Source organism: Silurus aristotelis (assembly GCF_946808225.1).
Source record: "Silurus aristotelis genome assembly, chromosome: 4".
Taxonomy (NCBI): Eukaryota; Metazoa; Chordata; class Actinopteri; order Siluriformes; family Siluridae; genus Silurus; species Silurus aristotelis.
The window spans coordinates 10,921,253-10,928,857 of NC_139577.1; the positions used below are offsets into that span (position 1 = coordinate 10,921,253).

The 7,605-nt window shown below is 48.9% G+C and overlaps 1 long non-coding RNA gene across 1 annotated transcript in view; it reads right to left on the bottom strand.

Annotated features, from left to right (window-relative positions):
• The window catches only part of LOC310725328, a 130,134-nt gene that overhangs the window by 25,661 nt on the left and 96,868 nt on the right, over positions 1–7,605 (bottom strand). The window lies entirely within an intron of this gene.

Genomic DNA, 7,605 nt, shown 5'->3' on the forward strand with positions numbered 1-7,605 from the left:
GTTGGTAAAAGTTTTAACCTGACCATCCATCTTATGATAGTAAATGAATTGAATGTCTCAGAATGGCTCATTGTGGTGTCACTGATGCCTTGATTGATATCAGGATCTGTACTGTACTTGCAACTCGTTAATTGCTTATTGTAATCCGCAAACACCAACAATGTAGTGTACAATCAAACACGTTGCTGGATTATTGCATCCAGCTCTTTTGAGTGGCATTGGGTGCCTGGGTTCTTATCAATGCCAGCACACTGGGCCAGGTTTATTGCCACACTTCTAATGCCAAAATCACCAAATTTATGTGGAGAAGCAACAGACAAAGAAAAGAGGGAGTCGTTTTGAGAACTGGTTTTGGGGGAATTGGCCCTTGTTTTCATTAGGCATGAGAGAGCAGAAGAAGAAGGCAGGGGCTTGCCACTAATAGTCCTCTGCTAGATGGACTGGTTCTTTTAGCAACTCTGCATGGTGGCATTAGAGCCATTCTGCCATCCCCTCCCATAGTTTGATAGCTAAATGCTTCAGCACAGTGATTTCTATGACTCTCCTTCCAGCAGCCATTTTTGTTGCTGAAGTAAATATGAATGGGCAGATCAGCTTGCTGAGCATTAATGAGCAAGAGCCAAACTGTTGTAAAATAGCCTGCTTTATGTCCAGGTACTTCAGCATGTATGCAACTGGAAGCTGCTGTTTTCCCTGTTAGTGGCACGTAGGCCACCCATTGTGAATCTGGCTACAGCATGTTAGAAGAGCTCAGTATTGTATATCTTTGAGAGCATGATGTGGGGCACGACTACCAGGGTTGCAGCTGACGTACCTGCTGGTTAGACCAGACTCTAGAACACCTGCTGTCACTCTGTGTGATTTAAAAAAAGGCTGATGATGTGCCAGGTGGTTGTCAGGGAGGTCCTTTACAATTTGCAAGAGTTTTGAGGATTCCATAAAGGCAGATCTTCCTTACTATCGGTTAGTATTAAGATGGGCCACACACTGGTACTCTAAAGACATTCCTATGTTGTCTGTTCAGTGTCTATAGGATCTTTACGATGTGAGTATGTATACAGCCGTATACAGGTATACAGAAAGTCTTTGTGTGGGCTCACACATCTTTGGTTATAATGTCTTCTTACCCAATCAGGAACAGTTTTAGCTCAGGTTTTTCCAGTGTGTATATATAATTGTTTTTTATCCGCAATAAACTGAAGAACATATGTGCCATTCTGTGTGCTGTGTGATTTTCCCAGATCAGAAAAGACATCACAGACATTGTTGATCATATGGAAAACCTCTTAGATAAAAATGTAACACTATCCTAACACTAACACTGGTTTTGGAATCAGTGTGGATTGGTTTAAAATTGAGGAATTTGGAGACAGGTTTGGGAAAATTCAAAAGGGCTACATCTCCACCTTTGCATATATGCTGATATGACTGTTTAGACCTTTCCTTTCAAACATTATATAATTATCCAGTTTATGGCAAGGACAGTAAAAAAAAAAAAAAAACATTGTATAGTCAATGTGGCCAATTAAATAAAAAATTTTTAATGAAATATTTCACCTATCCAGTAGCCACGGGTTGTTGTAAATTTGTGCTGTTGTGAATTCTAGGATAAGATTCTTTTATGTTTTTATTTGTATTGGTAATTTATTACTCTATATCAAATTTATAGCAAAACATTTTTACATCTTCTAGTAATGACATTTCTATCTCTAACAAGCTACCCTAAAACTAGCCTTTTTGCCCACTTCCTGATGGATTGTCAAGAAAAAAAAAATACTGTGTTAATATATGTAAGTGTGTATATAGAAACGTTTGTGTGTTAATAGATCTCAGCATTAAGGACACCATTAATTTTGGAGACTAAATCTCCAAATCCATTTGCAGAAATGCAGCCTACAACTTGCAGGAAATGTTTGCCATGCTTCACTGTTGCCTGCAGACACTCATTATTTTAGCACACTCACTAGTGCTTGTGCAAACAACTTGTTTTTTTGCTACAGCCAAATATTTCAAATTTTGAACCATCAGTCCAGAGCACCTGTTGCCATTTTTCTGCCCCCAGTTCCTCTGTTTTTGTGCATAGTTGAGTCGCTTAGCGACCCCACTGGTTTCCTCCACGTCTTTGCTGATTGTTTTGCAGAACATCTTCCGATGTCGAACGGAAGTAAGCATTTCTTTCATCCGCTGCATTAAGTTTCATTGGCCGACCACTGCTTCTCAACATCGCCCAGTTCTTTGTGCGCCTTCAAAATAGATTGAACAGCACAACATGAAATTCCAGTCTGCATTGAAATCTTTGCCTGGAAGAGACCTTGCTGTTGCAATAGAATTACCTTGTGTCTTTCACTACCTCAACTTAGTAGCAGAGTTTGGCTGTTCATTACCCAGTGTGATGAAATTGATCATCAGCACCTGCTTGGTATAATTGGTTAATCAGCCAACTGACACTGATGGTACAAAATTCCTGACACTGTGCAAGTGTACAATGTGTGCAAAAATTAGCCAAATAACCCAGTAACACACACGTGTATATACAGTTATTCCCCCGCTTTAACACTGTTCGAATCACGGAATTGCACCTTGCCAATTTGTTTTGCTGATTTTCCTGGTATCTCGCAGAAGCACGATAGACCAAAAAACTTATAGGGAAGTGCTTTTGAGGAGTTTAATGTAGAAATAATGAAATGTATTATAAAAACTATAATTATTAATTATAAAATAAAGTAAAATGTTTATACAGTACAGTACTGTATACATAAAATACCATTTTTGGGTGGCGTCTGTTTATTGCGGTTATTCGTTTATCGCAGGGGGTTTTGGAACGTAACCACCACGATAAACGGGGGATTACTATCTATCTATCTATCTATCTATCTATCTATCTATCTATCTATCTATCTATCTATCTATCTATCTATCTATCTATCTAAAGCATTCTAAATACAAGAAAGTGTACATAGATGGTTGCTTAATGGTTAAGGCATTGTGTCAGGCGTAAGTGAGTGAGGCGGAAGCCGAGGCACAGCAAACAGACTTTAATGCACACAAAACAAAAGCAAACGCTGGAAACACAGAACACATTCAGAGTCCAAACACAAACAATAACAGACAACGGAGTGGTGTGAGTGAGGCGTTTAAATAGTAGTGAGGGTGATGAGGAACAGGTGTGTGGAATCAGTATGATGGCGAAGCGCTCCGGGCGGGCGGAGCGCGCACAGGAGAAGAAGCAGGGTGATCCCTGACACCACCTCCTCCCCCAGGGGCGGCACCAGACGCCCTGAACCGGCGGCGCGGCCTGCGAGCCGCGTGGAACTCCGCCAGCAACGCCGGGTCCAGAATGTCCTGCCGGGCCACCCAAGACCGTTCCTCCGGGCCAAACCCCTCCCAGTCCACCAGATACTCGAGGCAACCCCGGCGCCGTCTGGACTCCAGGATCTCTCTGACCACGTAGACCCCCGGCTGGTCGGGCGCTACGGGGCCACCTGGAGGGCGAGAGACAGAAGAGGCACACGGTTTCAACAGAGACACGTGGAATGTGGGATGGATACGATACCTCGGCGGCAGTGCGAGCCGGTAGGACACTGCGCTGATCTGGTCGGTGATCCGAAAGGGCCCTATGAACCGGGGGCTCAGTTTGCGACAGGGCAGCTTGAGTTTCAGGTCCTTGGTGGACAGCCACACCAGGTCCCCAGGATGGTAGCGGGGGCGTCCAGCCGCCGTGCGTCAGCGTGTCGGCGGGTGTTGCGGAGGGCTCGATGCAGCTGGGTGTGCGCTGACTCCCAGACTCGACTGCTCTCCCGGAACCAGTAGTCGACGGATGGTACGCTGCTGGGCTCATCCGACCAAGGGAACAGGGGTTGCTGAAACCCCAGCACGCACTGGAACGGGGTGAGCCCCGTGGAGTCCTGACGTAGCGAGTTCTGGGCGTATTCGGCCCAGGGCAGGAACCTACTCGAGTCCTCTTGATCCTGGCCGCAATAGGTTCTCAGGTAGCGACTCAACTCCTGGATCTTTCGCTTCGCCAGGCCGTTGGATTGTGGGTGGTATCCTGACGTGAGGTTCACCGAGACGCCCAGGAGTCGGAAGAAAGCCCTCCAGACCCGAGACGCGAACTGTGGGCCCCGGTCCGACACGACCTTCTTTCGGGAGACCGAAGTTCCGGAAGACGTGATGGAACAAAGCCTTCGCGTCTCGAGTGCAGTGGGGAGCCCCTTCATGGGGATGAATCGGCAGGCCTTAGAGAAGCGATCTACCACCACCAGAATGCAGGTGTGGCCCTCTGACCGGGGGAGATCTGTCACGAAGTCAATCCCCAGGTGCGACCAGGGACGCTGAGGGACGGGGAGCGGCATCAGCTTTCCCACCGGCAGGTGGCGTGGGACCGTGGACATTGCGCAGGTCGGACATTCCTCCACGAGGCGCCTTACTTCACGGGTCAGGCCGGGCCACCAGTACTTAGTCTGGAGGATCTGGATGGTCCGCTTCTCCCCTGGATGGCCGGTGCCTGGTCCCTCGTGGACAGATCTAAAGAGACGGTGCCGGCACGAGGCAGGAACGAAGGTGCGCCCAGCTGGGCACCCGGCCGGAACAGCCGCCCGGCGAGCAGCGGAGGTGATCTCTTGGTCGACCTCCCAGACGATTGGCCCCAGGATGAGTGCGGGGGGGAGGATGGGCTCAGGCTCGCCAGGCTCGTCCGGCCTGTATATCCGGGAGAGGGCGTCGGCCTTGCCGTTCAGGGTCCCGGCTCGATAGGTGATCTGGAAGCGGAACCGTGTGAAGAACAGCGCCCAGCGTGCCTGTCGGGGGTTTAGCCTCCGAGCCTTCAGTAGGTATTGGAGGTTCTTGTGGTCAGTAACCACCGTGAACGGGTGTTCGGCTCCCTCAAGCCAGTGTCTCCATTCCTCTAGGGCCAACTTGATGCCCAGGAGCTCGCGGTTCCCGATATCATAGTTCTGCTCCGTGGTGGATAGCTTGTGCGAAAAGAAAGCGCACGGGTGGAGCTGGGGGGGAGATCCGGATCTTTGTGACAGGGTGGCCCCTACCCCGGTCGAGGAGGCATCCACTTCGACCACGAAAGGCTTCCGGGGATCGGGGTGACGCAGGACCGGGGCGCAACAGAAACGGCGGCGAAGCTCGTCGAAGGCCTCCTGAGCCTCGTGGTTCCACCTCAAGGTGCGGGCTTTTCCCCTGAGGAGCGAGGTGAGTGGGACAGTGATCCTGCTGTAGCCCTGGATGAACCGGCGATAGAAGTTGGCGAACCCTAGAAAGCGCTGGAGCTCCTCTGGATACCCTCCGCACTGATGATGTAGCCCGAGAAGTGGATGGTAGGGCGGTGGAACTCGCACTTCGAGAGGTTCAGGTAGAGATGCTGTGAACGAAGTACTTTCAGCACCGCTCGCACGTGCCGCCGGTGTTCCTCCAGATCCCGGGAATAAATCAGTATATCGTCGATGTAGACCATGACGAATCTCTGGAGGAAAGGCCGGAGTACCTCGTTCATGAACCCCTGGAAGACGGCGGGAGAGATGGAGAGGCCGTATGGCATGACCCGGTACTCATAGTGGCCCCGAGGGGGTGATGAAGGCTGTTTTCCACTCATCCCCCTTCCTGATGCGCACCAGGTTGTAGGCGTTCCGGAGGTCAAGCTTGGAGAACACCCGCGTCTCCCTCAAGTCCTCCAGAGCTGCGGGCACGAGTGGGAGGGGGTAGGGAAGAGGTGCGATCTGCGAGTTTAGCTGGCGGTAGTCAATGCAGGGCCGCAGACCTCCATCCTTCTTACCCACGAAGAAAAAGCTCGACGCAGCAGGGGAGGAAGAGTGCGTGATGAACCCCTGACGAAGCGCCTGTTGCATGTACTCCTCCATGGCTTGGCGCTCAGGAACAGACAGGGGATACACACGACCCTTGGGTAGCTTTGCCCCGGGCAGCAGGTCGATACAGCAGTCCCAGGGTCGGTGAGGAGGGAGACGGGTGGCGGCCTGCGCGCTGAACACATCACCATACGACCTATACTCTCTCGGGATCTCCACAGGGGTTGTGGTTGTGGCTTCCTCCACACGAGTGGCTCCGATCACGGCTCCAGGGGTTCGCGTGGGGAGATGTGAGAGGCAGTGTGCCTTACAGCGGGGACTCCACTCCAGGATGTCACAGGGGTCCCAAGCGCATCTAGGCCAGTGTTTCTGCAGCCAGGGCCTCCCCAGGATCACACTGACTGTGGATCTTTCCAAGACCAGGAACCGGATCACCTCTCGATGGAATAGCCCCACTTGTAGAGTCACCTCCGGGAAGGCGGCTTGGAGCGCGGCGATGAGATCTTGTATCGCCGAAGCCTCGGTCCTCCATCGCGAGGTAAGCGCGTGGCAAAGATCTCGAGGTTTTCCTTCCTTTTCTCTCTTTCTTTCTTTCGGTCCGTTATTCTGTCAGGCGTAAGTGAGCGAGGCGGAAGCCGAGGCACAGCAAACAGACTTTAATGCACACAAAACAAAAGCAAACGCTGGAAACACAGAACACATTCAGAGTCCAAACACAAACAATAACGGACAACGGAGTGGTGTGAGTGAGGCGTTTAAATAGTAGTGAGGGTGATGAGGAACAGGTGTGTGGAATCAGTATGATGGCGAAGCGCTCCGGGCGGGCGGGGCGCGCACAGAAGAAGAAGCAGGGTGATCCCTGACACCTTGGACTCTGGATTAGAAGGTCACAAGTATAAATCCCAGAACCACCAGCTGGGTTCTTGTGCAAGGCCCTTAGCCCTCAACTGCTCAGTTGTAAGGTGCTCTAGATAAGGGCATGTGCCAAATGTTAAATGTATTTATGTATAACCCTCCACACACCCCACCAGTACCATCAGCTAGGTGTACAAAATGTTGGAGACCCCTGCCTTCCATCCATGTTAGATTTGTCAGAACATATTTTTTATCATTATTTTGTATAACCAAATGGTGTGGAAGGGAGTTTAAATAAAGTTTAAATGAAGCTTAAATCCCAATAATCCCACCATATCAAAATCATGCTTATTCAGTGAATAAATATCAGACACTGTATTTCTCATTATCCCAAATTGAACAAGATGATTGTGTAGTCTTGTAGTCTATTGCAGTAAATGATTGATGATCATTAGCAATTGCTTGGTAATATTGCTTAATCATACACTTAACCCTGATCCTAAAACATCTTTGATTTGTGAAAGTGTACAAATGGCGCAAAAGTAAGAATTGAAAGCCAAAGGATGGTCACCATATTGATTTATTTTGGATTTCACTATATGTATGTAAGTCTACATCTTTATGTTTATAAACACCACTGCTATACCATCAATTTGCCTATAATATAACAATGCAATTTAAGAATCTACTAAAAATATGCATGAATGAATATGATTAGAGATGAATTCGACTAAAAGCTTGTAGCTTGTGCATTGGACAGAATATACTCTCTAATAGCACTATGAGTGTTATAGTGGAGAGACTGCTCTCTACTTTGCTCTGTGAGTGATACAGTTCTATCAGCAGGAAGTGTTGGCTCCAGTTTCACTTTATTCCTGGGCTCATTCCTTACTTCCTGTGCCAGATATATAGTATCAGGGTGGGACCAGACCACGGTTCA